The 19,182-nt window shown below is 37.7% G+C and overlaps 1 protein-coding gene and 1 long non-coding RNA gene across 8 annotated transcripts in view; both read right to left on the bottom strand.

Moving 5' to 3' along the window:
• The window catches only part of LOC139946774 (synaptotagmin-like protein 4), an 84,414-nt gene extending 74,673 nt beyond the window's left edge, over nucleotides 1-9,741 (bottom strand). For 6 of the 7 annotated variants that reach the window (XM_071944465.1, XM_071944466.1, XM_071944467.1 and 3 more), the window contains exon 1: nucleotides 9,515-9,741. The gene's annotated coding sequence lies outside the window, so the exon portion shown is untranslated. The remainder of the gene's footprint in view (nucleotides 1-9,514) is intronic. The other variant, XM_071944462.1, reaches the window with a different exon arrangement.
• A 5,713-nt stretch (nucleotides 9,742-15,454) lies between these two features.
• On the bottom strand, nucleotides 15,455-18,463 carry LOC139947627 (uncharacterized). Its single transcript, XR_011787378.1, has 4 exons — nucleotides 18,054-18,463; nucleotides 17,446-17,564; nucleotides 16,299-16,448; nucleotides 15,455-15,625 (listed from the first exon to the last, which is right to left on the bottom strand). It is a non-coding gene; the product is annotated as an uncharacterized lncRNA (long non-coding RNA).
• Between the last annotated feature and the right edge of the window lie 719 nt (nucleotides 18,464-19,182).

The following is a 19,182-nucleotide window of genomic DNA, read 5'->3' as shown; positions in this document are numbered from 1 at the left end:
AAGAAAAGTGAGATAAATATTTTCTTTGTCTTGTTGCTTGTTCAAGAAGAAAAAAAGGACGACGTTGAAATACAATGTCTGTATGATACATGTTTAAAATCTGGAAGGTTTCTATGATAGATTCTGGTTCTGTATAAATGGAAATACAAAATAATTATATGGTCTAGTATCATACCATACATTTAAGCTATCACTGCTTGCATTATTGTGAAGTTCTCTCCCAAATCCCAGCCCTGTAATCATAATATGTGAAGTGTTCCAGATCAACAGGTTATTATTCAGTTCTCATTGAGCAGTTGGGGTGCAGTTCAGTATAAAAGAAACATGGCCTTGCCCTAACGAGAACTAAAAGTGTCAAGAGCCTGACATTGGAATTCACTGCTATCTATCGGGGCGTGTACATGATGTACTTGCACTATTATGAAATAACTACCGTACACATACCAGTAATTTATCTTTTTGTATTGACGTAACAACCTTGAGGGATGAGGGAGGTCATTCAAAATGTGCTGGCATCATGTGGTCATGATATAAAAACCTACGGATGTTGATATTTTATGACAAGTTCATTACACCCAATGATAAATTTATTGTTTAAAACACAAAAAGTTTTAGGGAACTGAACTTTAGGGATACTCTGTTCCTGTGAGAGCAAGGCAGTTCTCCCTTACTTTTAAAATGAATCATCAAGTAAACTCAAACCCGGACAACTCCAGGGGTGTTGTGCTTTTTTAATGTAATGTAATTCCCCATTATCACTTTGATTTGGGTCTTATTTGTGTATCATTAGTAAAAATTAACTTGGTCCAGTATGAGTAAAGATTTTGAGGTACAAGCTCTACAGTTATGTGGATTTCCCCCAAATCAAGACCTGTAACTGTAAGGCCTGGGTGAAATGGCACATGGATGTGTGCTGCAACATGTAGTTAATAAACAACAAAACAGAGAAACATTTCTTTAAAAAAAAAGAGGCACCAAGACAAAAAAAACAGGGAAACTTTGGGATTTTAAATGACTTCTGTGTACTTCGTGTGACTAGGGTGTTTTTTCTTCCATTATTATCTCACAACTTTGACAACCAATTGAGTTCAAATTTCCACAGGGTTTTTATTTTGTGCATGTTCAGATACACTAAGTGAGAAGACTGGTCTTTGACATACCAAAGGTGTCCAGTGTCTTTAATTCACATAAATTTGTGTAACATTGGTATTGTACACGGAGACTTACTGAGGCGGGCGGTGCACATTTATACTGGTGGGTCTATTCAGTTCTGCTATGTTGTTTATTTTACAATAATATCAAAATGTTGGTCTGGCATTGAAAACCCACTGACCTGTATCTTCTCTTTCATTTGGTGAACATACTTACTGTGTAGTGCCTACCCTTCATAAAATTATTCTGAATATAACTCAGTAAGAAGTGGGTGCTCCGTTCAGCCATAAACAGAAATGAGGGCTTTGAACATATTTACATTTGGTGTAATGCCAACAAAGTTAAAGTTCATTATGGTTCAAGTTTTGTGGCTTTTAAACTGCCTTTTCTTTATTTGGTGTTATTTTTAAAATATTGTTTATTTGAGTGGAAAGTGCCTTGAGGCCTGGCATAAGGCGCTTTATAAATACTCTTTTATTATTATTATTATTTATATTGTAGGTACTGCACGTTGGGTTATGTGTAAGCTTGGGCGATATCGATTTATTTTATTCACAATAAATATTGCGATATTCGATACAATCGCGATTAATTAAATTTCACATCATCAGTCTTCAAACTCCCAGTGAAAGTTGAAGAAGAGATAGTCATAGCATAAGAGAGGTGTTCTAATGACCTACAATGTATTCTTCTGGTTTTACTCAAAACCTATGGGGTGCAAGATGTCTCAGCTAGAAAATACATCGCAATATTACGATACTTAATCGATATATTTCGATTAAAACAAAATCGATTCGATATCGAAATCGTTTCCAAATTAGTATCGCGATATTCGATAATATTGTGGTATCGCCCAAGCTTAGTTTGTTATTGTTACAGTATGTGAAGCAAAATATGATTTCAAAGCAATTGGTATCTGGGTCATCTGCTCTGAGATACCACACATTGCACTTCAATTAAACCCTACAAATAAACTGTGCATTTTGCTTACAGTCCCCTAAAAACTTAAGTAAATTTGAATCTGTACCTTTCTGAATGAATGGCCCTCTGCGATCACAACTGGGGTCCTCAAATTAATCGCAAATTCCTGTGTTAATGGTGCACCCTTCACGCAGAATTTTGTGTTTTGCGCTGTTTTTTGATCAAGCAGTAAGAAAAGATTTATCTCAAAATATTTCTTATGGGTAAAATTTCAATACTCAAAGAATTGAAAGATGTACGTAATTGATCAGTTTAAAATAAAGATGCACAACTTGAGGTGGTACTATTCAAAAACAGCACTGCCGGACTGGTATCATGGGCTTTTACAAGTTTACTGGCCCGATGCTAACATCACAAACCTCGTCGAGCCTGCTGTTAAGTGTTAATTTTGAGCCCCCCGATCCCAAATCTCAGATTTGTTATTAAACCCTAAAATCACATTGATCTAAAAAATTACATCCCGACAACCATAGCCAACTCAACCTGATCCAGACAATCAAACAGCTCTTGAAAACCAACAACAAACAAACAAACAATGCGTACAAACAAACGCCTACACTGTACTTCCTCTGGCTTTTTCACCTGTCAGTATGTAACTCAAACGTTCCCTCAGTTCTTTCAGTGAAAATTTTGAGGCTGCAATTTTAAGGTCAGACCGGTAAGGCCATCTATAGACTAAAGAGAGGTATCAATCAATAGAGAGGCATACATAAATCATGGCCGATGATGACCATGACTATAAAAAATATGCTTTCATAACACCTCAATGACTTGATGAATAGACAGAGCAACTGAAAGAACTCTGATAGAGCGTACATTCAGAGATCTCGATGCACTCAGCGTAACCTTATGAAGCTCAAAATAAGAAGGAAAATTGTCCTTTCAAAAATATTATTAATTGGATTTTCTTTGACGGGGGAAATTTCGCTGGAGTCGAAAACAATTTTATCACACTTGACGATCAAACCACAGCCACAGCCAACTCTGTAGCCACAGCCAATAATTTGGACATGATCCAGCTTATTTTATTTTTATTTCATTAGGGCCTGATGGTTTGTTTATTTCATCAATATTGATTAAAAGACATTACTGATTAATTATCCAGGATCAAAGCCTATACGGCCAGGAAACTCAGGACTGGACAAGTCCAGTGGTCTTTAGGCCCGGCCCCGATAACGAGAACGAAAACGAGAACGATAAAAATGCACGCTCGCGATTGGTTGAATTGCTCCATGCAGAATACGCCCACGCTCATTCAACCAATCGAGGGCGTGCATTTTAATCGTTTTCGTTCTCGTTATCGGGGCCTGTGTGACCGGGCCTTTAGTATGTTATTCTATTTACTTAGTACCGCATTGTGTAATAACATCTTAGAAGGCACTGGATACTATTGGTAATTGTCAAAGACCAGTCTTCTCACTTGGTGTTTCTCAACATATGCATAAAACAAACCTGTGATAACTTTAGCTCCACTGGTCGTCGAAGTTGCGAGATAATGATGAAAGAAAAAACACCCTTGTCACATGAAGTTGTGTGCTTTGAGATGCTTGATTTCGAAACCTCAAAATTTAAATCTGAGGTCTCGAAATCAAATTTGTGAATAATTTCTTTTTTGAAAACTATACTTCAAAGGGAGCTGTTACTCACAATCTATTTTACATACTTTCAACAGCTCTCTACTACTCATTACCAGGTAAGGTTTTATGCTAATAATTATTTTGAGTGATTACCAATAGTGTCCAGTGCCTTTAATTCTCACTAAAGAAAATTGAATTTGATTTTGAGGTCTCGAGTTCAAGCATCTGAAAGCACACAACTTCGACGACCAATTGAGTTCAAATTTTCACATGTTTGTTATTTTATGCTTGTTCAGATACACCAAGTGAGAAGACTGGTCTCTATGGCAATTACCGAAGGTGTCCAGTGTTAATATCTTTCAATTGCTAACTATCTGTCAGTTGTGTTAAGTATTACGACAAGTTATTGAGATACTTTCAAAGTGCTTGTTTAAAAATAAACAATTTAGACCTACATGTATATATGATGAAAGTTTTCTCTCTATAAGGCCCAATATCATAGAGCTGCTTAGCGGCTGATTTTGTGCTTAGCGGCTTACTGTAAGCACACAAAAAGGCATCCTAACCTTATGATGCTAATACTGCACACAAATTTGACGTCACAATGCAAACCATTGTGAACGTGCAAGATGGTCGCCTTATTTCACTGCTAACCTTTGAAATACATTTACACCTATAGTAGCAATTTTTTCTGCTATTTATGTAGTAAGCACGGACAAAATTTGCTTGTACTGTTATGCGGCTCTATGAAACCTGGTCTTGTAAATTAACTGCTGAATTGTAACCTACAAAGTGCTGTGATCTAGTGGATTTTCCCCCTAAATTAGAGCTCTAATAATCCTGAAAAGTCAGTCACCAACTGTTCTGTATCACAAGGTAAGCCCAGAAAGGCTATAGACGACAATTTTACTAAGCGGAAGCCATTAAGCAAACCTGTAAGTACACTTTATTACTGACTACACGTACTACCCATACAGTGCACAGTACTTTGTCCCATTCAGTATACAAAATACCTACTCAATCAAGTTAATTTTCACAATACTTCCGAGGTCAGTTTGATTGTACAGGGTCCATTTACTTTGAAAATATGACAGTGATTGAGATTTTAATGAGAAGAGTGGGCTCGCAATTTATCACTTGAAACGATTTGGATGCAAATCTATACTGCTTTTTCTAATTTTAAAGTTACAGCGTGTTGATAGCTTTATGTAATCTGAATACATAAACTGCATAATGAGTACGTCCGGCTCAAAATTATCACTGGACCTTCAGGCTTGAGAGTAAACTCACGCCCGGACAAGGTGGTCTTGTGTTTTTTCAAATTGAATAGTAGGTTACATCATTTTGTAATAACTTTGTTTAAAAATTTGATATTAAATGTCAAGACAAAATAATGAGATTGTACTAATAAAGATCTTCATTTTGCTTCTGGTCCTTGATTCTGGTCATTGTAAAATAAACAGTCTCCTAAACATTTTTATTTATATATGTAGAATCCCTGTGGTTTGTGATTTTAAGTTTCATATACCCCAAAATTTGAGCCCTGTGAAACCTTTAATGAAAAGGCATTTTCGAGGCAGGTCACTAAAATCAAGGATTGCTCCTTGGTCTTCTATTGTTGTAAACTCGGGGCCATTAGCCTTTTCAAGTTGTGGTGGACACATGTCTCTGTACATGTAAAGTCTGGTCTGTGTACTGTCAGGTTTGGGCGTGTCAGACAAACTTCCCAACTGAAGTGGTGTCATACAAAATGCGTCAACCTTCTTAAAATCACTTTGGCTTTGTAAATTTGTGATTTGTAAGTCCAAACGTCCTTCAAAGGATGGGTGAGTGCTGAGTAAGGCGTCGAAAAAAGGCTCTAAAAATGGCAATTTATTTTGAGCAGTTTTGTTCAAATAATCCTTAACATGTAAATAGTAAAGGTCAAATACAAACCAAAATCACAGCATTTTAATTGTATTACTAGAACCTTTCCACGCAATTTCTTTCTTTCTTTATTTTGTTTCTTGTGTTCCCTCTTCCCACTATTGCTTAAATGTTTTTGTCTTCTTCTTTTCATGAGTTTGAGCATCTTTTAGGTGGAAATTCCGCAATGTAAATTTTTCCTTGTTATTAATATTATTATTACTATTAATGTTCATCATTTTTTACATTGATTTTGTCTTTTAACCAAAATTCAAATAATAACTCTGAAACTGAACAAAGTAACATTTTTTTATGGCCTGAAATTTGCATGCCTCATTAGTACGCAGGAGTGGAAACTCATAATAGTACAATAATATTATGGTCCAATAAATATATTCATCACAACTTGCCATTGATATTAATTTCTCTATGAATATTTTATTATAATTATGGTGAAAGTGAGACTGCACTAAGAGGAAGGCCGGTCTGGTAGTAGAGGCCATAGCTGATTGATCATTACCAAGTACAGAATCGTTAAATAACAAAATGTCTAATTGCTTTGTTCCAATCTTTAAGCTCACTGATCAAAAGCTTTATATCACGCATCAATTACCAAACGTCTGGAGATGCTTATTTTCTTCTTAGAATATCAAAGTCAGGTTTTATTTTGCAATGGACACTTCCATTAGAAAATCATAACTGTTGTCTACTACCCAGGGGGCATCCCAGGGAAATGGCAGGCCTTTTATTACCCCTGATCTACATGTTGTGTACCCCTTCAAATGGACATACATGTACCTGAGGGAATACAAACCCTGCCCTGGAGTAGGGACAAGCAGTAAAACCCCAGGTTATTATTGAAACTATAACCCCCTTGGAAAAGAGACAGGCGGTGTAACTGTGGGGCTAAAATACTCCTGGGGCATCTCCAGGGCTGTATTCCATGAGGATACCACACACACAGTGTGAGGGGCACCAAACTTCTGAGGGGGCACTATGAAGCCAACCCCAGGGCAACAGAGGTTACATCCTTTAGGGCCTCCTGAAAATTACAGCAAGTTACAGCGGGGTGGGCCTAATTGATTGGGAGGGGGTGGTGGTGGAAACAAACAACGTCAACCAAAATCAACAACAAAAACAACAGCAATAATAACGGCAACAACAGCAATGATGTCCTTAAATTAAGGGGGCCGCTATTACACGTCTTCCCTTTTCACAGATGAAGGCTAAAAATGGTCATTAATTAACAGAATGATGACCACAGGATAGATTGCACCCATTAAGCCAGTCAGTGCTTAATACCATGCTACAAGTACTTATTGCAGAACTGCCTAAAAGGTACCATCAATAATGGGTGTATGCAGAGTGCACAATATTGACACCAGGATTTGACATGCGCCACCGGCCACTATCTACATGTATCGTTTAAAGGTAAAAATACAAGATTGGTTGATATAGAAGAGTTTGCGGTAATACCATGCGGTAATATTACATGGTGTTACCACAAACTCTTCTATTCTTATTTCCACCATGCAAAGTTTCAAATTCTACTTAAGATTGGTTGAGCTGACATTGACAAAAAAGAAATTTTTCATTGTGCAATTTAGACCGTCATCATGTAATACTCGTAGGCCCACTTGCCTAAATAGGCAATCAATCCTCAACATTATAAACCCTTATCTTACATTCACTCAAAACCAAATCTAAAAAAAACACAGCATTCCTAGGGCCAGTGAAAAGCATTAAGCCTGCAGTAAATACCCCCCTCCCCCCCCCCCCCACATTAGAAAACTTCTAAAGTATAGGCCTTTATGTGACTGGCCCGCAGGACTTAATTCATGCAGTCGGTTTCCTAGTCCACAAACTTTTCCTTCATTAAACATCTATGCCTAGGACTTGTTAACACTGAACTGGCCATCCAGACTACTTTAAAGAGTGAATTTTGACTAGTCCTCAAATGTGTTTTAATCGGCTTTTGGCCAGCGTACCAAAAGGGAAAACGCTGATGTAGGAGTTGAGAGGATCCGGGAGCTGGGTTGAGGGTTTTAAAGGAACACGTTGCCTTGGATCGGTTGAGTTGGTCTTTGAAAAGCGTCCTGTTACCGCTTCTTATAAAATCGGTATTGTTAGAAAGATGTTGTAAAAGTAGAATACAATGATCTACACAAATATGCCTTCCATAAATGGCCGACCGTGTTAGTTCGCGATGTAAAATGAAAACCGAGCAATTTTGAGTGATACTTGTGTAGGTCATTATAGTCTACTTTTAAAACATCTTTCTAACCATACATTTCATAAAAAAAGGTTTCAAACGCTTTTCGTAGACCAACTCGTCCGATCCAAGGCAACGTGATCCTTTAAGTTGATAATAATTGCCATCTGATCAGTGTTCAAGAAAATAGAAAATACCCTGTATCATCAATTTCTTATGAAACCATGCAACCTTGTACAAGTACGGGTTGACTCGGACTACACGTACATGCCAATATACATGAAGGACCAAGATGTACAGTAAGGTGTCCTAAGAATAGTTCACATAAAGATTTTGTATCCAGCTCCCAACTCTCTACCCGAGCTCAGTTTTGTACAACAAAAGACACTCTGATCAAAGTCTGAAGAATGAAGAAAGCTAAATGACCTCGCCCTGCTTGCTGTGGCAGGGCTGGCTCTGGTCAACAGTAGGCTAAATGGGAATCATCAACAGACTCATTGATGACCTTTGAATTGATTCATTTGGCCTAAACCAAGACCATCCAGATTACCATTCTATTCCGGAGCTCAGCTTTTTTCAACAAAAGACACGTTTATACCAAAGTGCAAAGAAAGTGGAAAGCTGACAAACTCCCTTTTATTGGAGCTCTTGGGCTTCCAGACTGAAAGCCAAAATGAGAACTGCACAGTTATACCATCCGTATCTCAAGTATACCACCACGCCCAATTTCACACAGCTGCTACGCACAAAAATTTGCTAAGCATTAATGCCTTGATAGTAACAGGATTACCAACCAAATTTACACGTTTTCAGGATCTTTTAAAGCAAACAACAGCTGAATACCAGTGACAAGCAATATGCAACACATGGAAATTTGGTTGATAATCAATCCGAAGAATTTATTTGCTAAGCAAATGTTTGTGCTTTAGCAGCTCTATGAAATTGGGTCAAGGTATCATTGTTTGACATTGCAATCATTAGTTGCGATAACATAACCCTCCTCCTGACGGCGAACGTTATCCGCCGTCGGGAGGAGGGTTACGTTGTCGCAACTATACAATCATGGTCCTTGCTGACCCACATTCTTGTTGAGCTGTTACGGCTATCTTTTATTATAATATCATCAGTCACTGTATTTAGACCGATGTTAAAAAGTGAGCCATAACAGCCAGCCCAACAACTTTACTACCAACCAACTGCCAATAAAGGCAGAAAAAACTACACAATCTTCCTTGTAATTGTAATAATCCATGTTCTTAATCTTAATCTACTGAGACTATTCTTTTACTTTAAACCACACACAGGACTGTCCACTACACAGCAGCAAAGTACCAAAACGTTTGATATAGTTTCAACCAGAAATAAAAAAAAAAAATAAAAATAAACACCCAACAAACTTTTAAAACAAAAACCCCCAAAACACAATGTTCTTCACAAAGTACACGACGCGAACACACGGACAAAAAGCAAGGCCAAGGTGGCTGTGGTTGTCTCCCCGAAGAAAGCTGCAAGTACTCCCCACGCCCTGGCGGAGTGTGATTGCGTCTCCCACACCTCCCCTTTCATCGACCACTGACTTAATGCACAACATCCCTGAAACTACCTCTATGGTAAAAACCAAGAGGAAAACCGGTAAAGGCAAGCATTCATTCAATTCAAGGCATTAATTACAACACTCAAAACCTACCTCACCTGTTGATAACTATACTCCCAAATAATGACGTTCACTTTCTTCAATACTGCAGGAGCACGTTTCTTAAAGAGTTACACTCAGTTAGTATAGTCCTCCAACCTCCAGAAAAATCGTCTTGAAAGTTCTTGTTGTGTTTTCAGTCAGAAGTTGCCGACAGAGCAACGCCGAGGATGCTACACTTCAACGCTTGTTTGTTGTATTGATCCAATGTTGCTTCAGCTCTCAGCTCACACACACACACACTGTCAATTCAACAACGCGCTGGTTTTTCTCTATGGTTATTTATACACACACACATATGGAAGAGGGCCCCTTTCGAAACCTCGCTCTACATCCAGGCTTCAACTTACGCTTCGTTAGCTATTTCGAAAACGTGCGCTTTCTGATACGGCGTTTCATACACGTACACACTTGTGAAGGACGCAGCCTAAGCTGTAGCCTGATTTGGATTTGCAGTTTCGAAAACGGCATACACAAGCAGCAGCTTGCAATACCAATGAACAGTTGAGGGCGCCCTAATCATTTATTGTCAATGTCAACAGACAACATGCGGACTCTGCTAGTGTTAGCTGTCACAGTGTCAGTGACTGCCATCGTCACTAGGCCTATTTTTAAACGATTTATATTTGCTGAGATTTTTCACGAAACTGCAAACTTGTTATTTCAGAACTTTAGCCGTTAAACACAATGATAGAGTCGGTGTCTGCATGGAAGAGGATTTCTACATCCATGGTTTCCGGCGTGTGGGTATGACTTATGAAAAAGACAGATGTTACTTCTCTAGTCCTCTAGAATAGAAACTGCCTTTTTGTTGAGCTAATAAAAATTAAATTAAAAAACATCTTCAAATAAAAAAATGCATTTTTCTGCTAGACTAGGCCGACACTGTACCCACTGTGGTTTTTCTGTCGCATCGCACTTTTTTTGACTTCTCAATATTATTTATGTGGGGATGTTCAACGCCTTTTTTTTTGCACAAAATGTTAAATCAGTTAAAATTAGTTGTGATTAATAACCCTCCATCGACCGCGACCGTCGACAGGATGGGGCATAACCGCATGATTATCGCAGTGAACTAACTGGAAGTCAAGGAGTATGTTGTTTAAATTTAATGCAAATTTACTTTGATGAAGTTGTTCCCTCTGTTCTGTAGCAAATGAACACTTCAACTTGAAACCCAAGTTACTATTAATATTGATGCTGATGTAAGACCCAAGCTGTAAAAGGCCCAATTTCATAAAGCCTGTTAAATAGACAACTTTCTAAGCATGGACAAATTTCTCAACAGAAATGGGTTGCCAGCCAAAATTACATGTTGTGATTGGTGTCCCACTCAATTTTTGTTGTTTTGGACAGAAATTTGTCAAGCGTTTTTTCCCGCTTTAAAATAACAGCTTTATGAAATTGGGCACTGGTCATCCTGGTCCGAAGTTCCGAAATCAACTTGGTGCGAAGTCATCATCAACTCACTCAATTTAAATAAAGCGTGGTTGATGGGGAAGTGGCAAGACCTAATTGGCTGCATCTTAGAAAATAGTAATAATCACTGTATAAAAAAGACATCTTTCTAAAGCTTTTTGGTATAAATTTTGCAGTTTGTTTTATTCTGAAAACAACACAAAAATTTCAAGTAAACCTATTAGATATAAATATTATATAAAATAAAAAATACCAAATATTATATTAGGGAAACTTAAAATCACTGAATTAAACAACACAAATCCAAAGGTAATGTAGATACGTCAAAGTCAATAATGTAATTATGCTATTTAAGCACAACGGTGGAGTTTTTTTTTTCTTAATAGATGCTGTCTGTAGTCACTGTTGAGGTAACGGTAAACAATTTCTGACAATAACGCTTGTTGCTAACTAAGCTAAATTCCAACACACAGCTGTGCTCAAAATTTCACAATATTAAAGGCGGTGGACACTCTTGGTAATTACTTAAAATAATTACTAGCATAAATCCTTACTTTGTAACAAGTAATGGGAAAAGTACTTATACAAGAATGGTGTCTTTTTTTTCATGTGTTCATTCATTAATGGTTTAATCATAAAAGGAGCAAGAATTTCCCATGGTAACCAACCAACTAAGGGTCAAATTACAGGAAAATACTACATATAATACAAAATGTAAACAGATGATAACATTACATAAACATAATTTTAAAATTGAAACATCAACATTTTTAAGAAGGAATTTCTTAGCGCAAGTTATCAAAATGCATTATGGCGCTTAGCTATATTTTACAATGCGCTGATTGAAAAGTGGGGGGGGGGGGGGGGGGCTGTGGGCGAGTGATAGTGATATTCGATATTTGGGATGGTTTAAGTGCTAGGATTCAGTTACTACATGGAGTTCTAGTTTGATGTAGGGCAAGGAGTACCATTGTTTTGGGCTCGGTTTCACAAAACACTAAGATTATCTTTAAAGATGAGTTTTCATTGTTACTGATTTATATTGTAACATCAAACTTTGCTATAAGCAGTTAAAATTGATACACTCTTTGTGAAACCGAACACTGGTGTTGTGAATAGGGGCCATGGTTTACGTCCCCCTTGCAACAGAGTCCTGCTCTTGCATTTCGCTAAAACATACATTCTGTCTATTTTATACTTAAAATGTACACTGAAATATCCAACACTTTGCAAATTTCCTACACTGAAATTTTCCCACACATTTTTGAGTTTTACTTATTGAGAAATGTATGACGTTTCTCACTAGTATAAATTAAGGGCAAAAAACAATTCCAATTGATTTTTCTTAAATGTACAATATGAAATTTCTTTATCAAAATACTCAATTACATTGTGTAAACAATAACATCGTAGTTTTATAAAAAGGTCGTGTTATTTTCTACCTTCATCAAATAAAATATAATATGAACTGTCTATAGCTACAGCGCAAGCTTGGTGGTCTAGTTGGTAAGACACTGCCCTAGAATTGCAACGGCCGTGGGTTGGAATCCCACCCGAGATATGCTATGCCTTTTATTTTTTCACAGAGCTCGGGAACGTACAGAGTATACTGAGGTTTTTTGTTTAGAGAGATCTATGTACAAAAACTATCACCTGGGCCCAATTTTAAAGAGCTGCTTATAAGCACAGAAAGTAGCTAAGCATAACCAAACTATGCTTACAAGAATACCCACAGGCTACCATGTACAATAATGAGTGGTATCCTGCTCATTTCTGCTCAGCAGACCAGTACCTTTAAGCAATAATTTCTGCTTAAACAGCTCTATGAACTTGGGCCCTGTAGAGTTTCTAACCCTCTCTGTTTGACATCATCAAAATCCAAAGAGTGTTTGAATGAATTCAATTTTCCATAATAACTTGACAATGCTTAGCATGGGACCAATTTTCTCAACTCGGTTACTGATGTGTGTACTAAGCTAACACTGTACAATGGTGTTGGAGTTTGATGGATTCAAATATTGAGTAGATAAGGCTGTATCTGAATTAGTGGCTACGGATATGGCTTGATCGTGAGGATCATAGCAACAGCTGTAGCCGGATAGCCACATCCACCACTTCAGGCACAGACTATTAAGATTGTTGTCTCCCCGAGTCTGGTCCAATTTCATGGAGCTGCTTACACACAAAAAATAGCTAAGCGCAAACAAATGTTGCTTACTAGATTGAAGTTTCAAGCCAAACTACCATTGCCCAATTTCATAAAGCCTATAAGCACAAAATTTTGCTAAGCAAAGAAAAGTATTGTTTAACGGAAACAGGTTACCAGCCACAATTATTGGACTGCTCACTTTTTGCTCAGAAAAGCCTTTTTTCAATCATTTCCTGCTATCCAGCTCAATGAAATTGGGCCTAGGTCACGTGTACAATTTGTGAACGGTAACCTGCTAATTTTTGCTTAGCAGAAATTTGTTTCAGCAATGTTTATCCTTGAAAAGCTCTATGAAATCGGGCCCTGAGCTTTTGTTTCAGTTGGGAATCATCAAGCTAGACTTGACAGTCTTTCTTAAGTTGGTGACAGTCCAACAAATAGTAAGTAACAAATTATACACACGTAGCATCAACCAGACATGATATTCTATCCTAGGAATTTGTTTGTGCTCAAGGGCCACATAGTGCAGGGTTCAGTAGACTTTTCAGCTTATTAATTACAGTTTTTGTTCTGATTTTTCCAGTGTGAAACAAAATGGAAGTCAGACTATTTGTGGGAAGAATATCATGTCTGGTCAACATCACTAGATGTTACTTGAACAGCTAGGGTCGATTTCTCAAAGAGCTAAGATTGATCTAAACTGCAAATCAATCGTAGCAGTTATTGTTAAGTGTGATATCACATTATACAAGTCGCTACGATAAAGGCCCGGTCACACAGGCCCCAATACCGAGAACAAAAACGAGAACGTTAAAAATGCATGCCTTTGATTGGTTGAATAAGCGTGGGTGTATTCTGCGTGGAGCAATTCAACCAATAGAATGCATTCTCTTTGCCTGGTGATCGTTATTGTTTTCGTTATTGCTCTAGTGTGGCTCAGCCTTAATACTGGCAATTTGTGTTGTGATGAATGTTATTGCTTTGTGGAGAGTCATTTATCAAGACTTGACAAGGTCCTTTGACCGGGTAGCACATTGTCCTTCGATAGGTTGCACATTGTCTTTCGATGGGTAGCAAATTGTCCTTTGACGGGTTGCACATTGTCTTTCGATGGGTAGCACAGTCCAAAAAACGTTAGTTGCCCTCAACATCCCTCTGTCCTAGCAACAGTTAAACTTGCAAGCCGGTAAAGAGTTGCCTTGCTGTACTACAGTAGGTTTAACAGGAGTCCTTCAGCTGGTGGTCCACACAGGCCAACAAGTGTTGACTCTATCCCACGCCTCTTAAATGGTTGAACTTGTAGCGGAATCTTGTGGCAAGATAGTCCTTCAGCTTGTGGCGCACAGTCCAAAAGGTGCCGACTAGCCTGTCTCTACATTGTTGAGTGGTTGAGCGGAGAGTCATGACTAGCAAGACCCTTGTATGACACAGTCATTCTTCAGCTGGTGGTACCCAAACCAAAAAGATCATCGTCTCAATCTGCAGAAGAAAGTGAACAATTTTCAGGGATTACTTTTGATATAAACTCTTTTAACACAAGTATCAGTAATTGTTCTGGCAAGTAGTAAAGTCTGAATGCTATAACAACTTGTTCTCCACTGAGCTTCAGTCAGTACTTCCACTCAATGGACATAATCATTCAACATAGACAGGCGAGGTTTGTGGTAACACCATGTGTAAATCTCTTTCAGTAGTGTTGATTCCGAGAAGAACCAGTGGTTGTCAAGTCTACGTCAGTTAGCTCTGATCGTCATCAGGAGGATGAATACGAACAGAGTACATCTGATCAGTGATGAAGGCAATTAGAGCATAGCATCATTTCCTCTTAGAGATTTACACATGGTGCTACTGCAAACTTCATCTGGGCCCAATTACATGGAGCTGCTAAGCACAAACATTTGCTTAGCATGAAGGTTTTTGCCTCGATAAAAACAGGATTACCAACCAATTAAGTGATTTTCAGGATAAGCAAACACTAGCTGAATACCAGTAACAAGCAATATGCAACAAATGGAAATTTGGTTGGTAATCCTGGTTTAATCAAGGAAGAAATTTCATGCTAAGCAAATTTTTGTGCTTAGCAGCTTTATGAAATTGGGGCCTGGTTCTACTCGCACCATGCAAACTTTTGAACCCTATTTATGACACACATTCAAAGTTTTTTCTTGTTGTGCTTTTTGTTATATCTTTTCTGAAAAGCTTGACATTTTTTTTAATGAAGCTTTCCACCAGTTGATTGGATTGGAATCGATGATTTAAAACATTTAAAGGTGCCAGCTCTGAAACCATAACTCTTTTGCTGAATTTGTGGGATAAACCTTAAAAGAAAAGTTTCATAATATTTATTTTCAAATTTACCAAGAGGTCTGTTGTTGGCTCTTTGCAGCTGTCCATTAAGCATTTGGGTAGTCTGAAACATCCATATGTCACTTGAAGGGCTGATCTTGTAGCGGAGAATAATCTGGCTTGCCTTGACAGAGCAGCTGGTGGTACAATAGTCTAAAAGTATATCTCATCTCCAATGTCATTATCTCAATCTGAGGTAGAAAATAAACCATTTTCAAAGTTAATTTAATAAACTCAGGATAAGTTGTTCTGGGCACAATTTCATAGAGCTGCCAAGGAAAAACAACTTGCTTAGCATGAAGATTTTTTCTTGATAAAAACAAGATTACCAACCAAATTTCCACGTGATTTTCAGGATAAGCAAACAACAGCTGAACGAGCAATATGCAACAAATGGAAATTTTGTTGGTAATCCTGTTTTTATCAAAGAAGAATTTCCTGCTAAGCAAATTCTTGTGCTAAGCAGCTCTATGAAATTGGGCCCTGGTGGTATAAGTCTAGTCTAAATGCTCCCATTTAGTTAAAATGTCTCCTCCATCGCTCCAATCACTTCGATCTTCAGCTCATCATGCACAAAAAGCATGCCACAACATTCCAGGTCTGCATGCATGGTTTTTTGTGTAAATCTTTTGCAAAAAGTTTGACCTCCTTGGTTGTGTAAGGTAATATTATTGCAAACTAAGGGATGGAAATGAATGTGTTCTGTTTAATCAACATTTTGAATCTTGTTGAGGTCCGCATTCTGGAACATTTAAGGGACACGCTGCCTTGGATGAGGCGAGTTGGTCTTTGAAAAACGTTTGAAAACGTTTGTTATGGAATGCATATGCTACTACTTTTACTACTAGAATTTTGTCAACTTACCAAGTGGTCTAGTTGGCTCAATGCATGAGTATCCTGCATTGATGCTCATCCAAATGGGTCCAGTTGAAGTCACCATTCCCTGTATCCTCCAGCAATGTTCCTTCAAACGTCTCCAGTTGTAGTCACTACATCATCAGAGACTTCTCAAAACTGAGGAAAAATTAAGAAGGCACAGACAAGTTTAACCAAATGCATCTACAAATATACATCATCTTCTTGATGATAAGAAGCCGAGTTCCATTGTTTTAAGGAACACTACAGAATTGATTTTTGCTAACAAAACAGTTGCTGGTAGTGTAAGCACTTTGTGTAATCCACCATATAAATAAACAAACAAACCTGTAGAAGTTTGAGATCGATCGGCCATCTGTGTGGCACGAGAGAATAGTGAAAAAACGATTACAAATTTTGCATTGCATTGATGCCAAAATAAAAATGTAGAAACTCTCACTGAGCGATAAACTCTAAACGGGAAGTTAGATTGTTCATTTCTCATCAAATATGACATTTCAGACAGAAATATTTCAAGGTATGTTGGATCTTCACGATTTTTGTTTCTTACCAATCTGTCACGTTCCTTTATAAGAAATGAGTTCAAATTGTTTCCTTTTACAAACAATAAAAGCAAGTAAACTGGTTCAAGAATCTTAACGGTTGGCTGGTCATACTAGCATTTTGACTGACTGCTGAATACACATGTCTTTATACGACTTGAGAGATTTGTTTGAGATTCAGAATCTAAGTATAGTGGTCTTGTTTCCTTCCCTAGTTGTTGTTCCATTTAGTAGAAAGATTCTTTAAAGGGTCTGGGTACTTTCTGTAGGACACAAAACACAAAGTCCACAGATTTACATTAAACTCGCACTGTTTGAACATAAAGCTTCCCTTAAAATTATTTTAATTGTGAGGTGCTGTAGTTTTTTGAGATGAGTAAAACAAGCCACAAAAATCATTTTTGTTTTTTTGTGACATTGTTTTACTCTTTCCACAAAAACAACAGCACCTCAGCAAGTAATAATTTAAGGTAAGCATTCTGCTATGATTACCTTAAAACCATGTAAGTTTAATGTAAATCTGTGGACATAATGGTGGTACAAAAAGTACTCAAATCCTTGCAACTTGTAACTTATATAAACCGATACATTACCAAATCTTTTGCATGGTCCATGCCAGTTCCTGCTGGTTGGTATCTCCTCAGCTCAGTGAAGATTGGGCAGCACACAACCTCCTTCTTATCATCTCATTCTTCAAGGAGAAAACATGGATCTGCATTTGGGAGAAACAATATCTTGAAATGTTAGCATTTTGGGGTCACATCAATTAGTTAAAGTCAGGTTCATCTGACCCATTCCCCCAAACTTTTCCAAACCAATGTCATCTGAATCTCCAGTGCTGCCCCCAACTTTTAAACTCTCTTCCCAGCTACATCGGCTCTCCACAGAGAATAGAACAATTCACAAAATTTAGCTCAAATCCCATTTTTTTTCTATTGTCCCGTTGTTCAGTTTGATCCTTTTGTTTGTCTATTATTAGTGTATTTATTGTTAATTTGTTGCTCTTTGCATTTTGTTTTGTGTAAAGTGCATTTGGTATTTCTTTCAGTTACGAAATGCGCTTTAAGAAGTAGTTATTATTGTTATCTACGCTGTCCCCAGAGCTTCCAGCTGTCAACATTGCCCATCAAAATGCTTGCCACAACGCTTTGCTTGCTATTTATATTCATACAATTACCTCGTAGTTCATTAGATACTTTACCTTTGTTGCAAATACTTGACCCTTGACCTTGGGTCACAACTGGGAGACATCGGAAGGAGTTTCAACATTGTCCGTCTTCTCATTTTCTGCGTTTCAATAATCTTCCACATCATCCAGTTTGGCAAAAACAAGATGAGGACTGCGGGAAAACAAAAACAAAGAAAGAAACCTAAGTGGGGGCCATGTCAAGCGCTGTTGGCAAAAATGGTTGAGAACATTTTGGTTAGAAGCTGTTGAAAAAACGTTGGTTAAGAGCCCTGTTGAGAAAATGTTGGTTAAGAGCCCTGTTGAGAAAACGTTGGTTAAGAGCCCTGTTGAGAAAATTTTGGTTAGAGGCTGTTGAGAAAATGTTGGTTAGGAGCTGTTGAGAAAATGTTGGTTAGGAGCTGTTGAGAAAATGTTGGTTAGAGGCTGTTGAGAAAATGTTGGTTAGAGGCTGTTGAGAAAATGTTGGTTAGAGGCTGTTGAGAAAATGTTGGTTAGAAGCTGTTGAGAAAATGTTGGTTAAGAGAGGCTGTTGAGAAAATGTTGGTTAGAGGCTGTTGAGAAAATGTTGGTTAGAAGCTGTTGAGAAAATGTTGGTTAAGAGCTGTTGAGAAAATGTTGGTTAAGAGCTGTTGAGAAATTGTTGGTTATAAGCTGTTGAGAAATTGTTGGTTAGAGGCTGTTGAGAAAATGTTGGTTAGAGGCTGTTGAGAAAATGTTGGTTAGAGGCTGTTGAGAAAATGTTGGTTAGAGGCTGTTGAGAAAACGTTGGTTAGAAGCTGTTGAGAAAATGTTGGTTAGAAGCTGTTGAGAAAATGTTGGTTAGAAGCTGTTGAGAAAATGTTGGTTAAGAGCTGTTGAGAAAATGTTGGTTAGAGGCTGTTGAGAAAATGTTGGTTAGAGGCTGTTGAGAAAATGATGGTTAGAGGCTGTTGAGAAAATGTTGGTTAGAGGCTGTTGAGAAAATGTTGGTTAGAGGCTGTTGAGAAAATGTTGGTTAGAGGCTGTTGAGAAAATGTTGGTTAGAGGCTGTTGAGAAAATGTTGGTTAGAGGCTGTTGAGAAAATGTTGGTTAGAGGCTGTTGAGAAAATGTTGGTTAGAAGCTTTGAGAAAACGTTGGTTAAGAGCTGTTGAGAAAATGTT

The sequence above is a fragment of the Asterias amurensis genome, chromosome 14 (genome assembly GCF_032118995.1).
Source record: "Asterias amurensis chromosome 14, ASM3211899v1".
NCBI classification, from domain to species: domain Eukaryota; kingdom Metazoa; phylum Echinodermata; class Asteroidea; order Forcipulatida; family Asteriidae; genus Asterias; species Asterias amurensis.
This window is presented reverse-complemented; position numbering and strand designations above follow the sequence as displayed.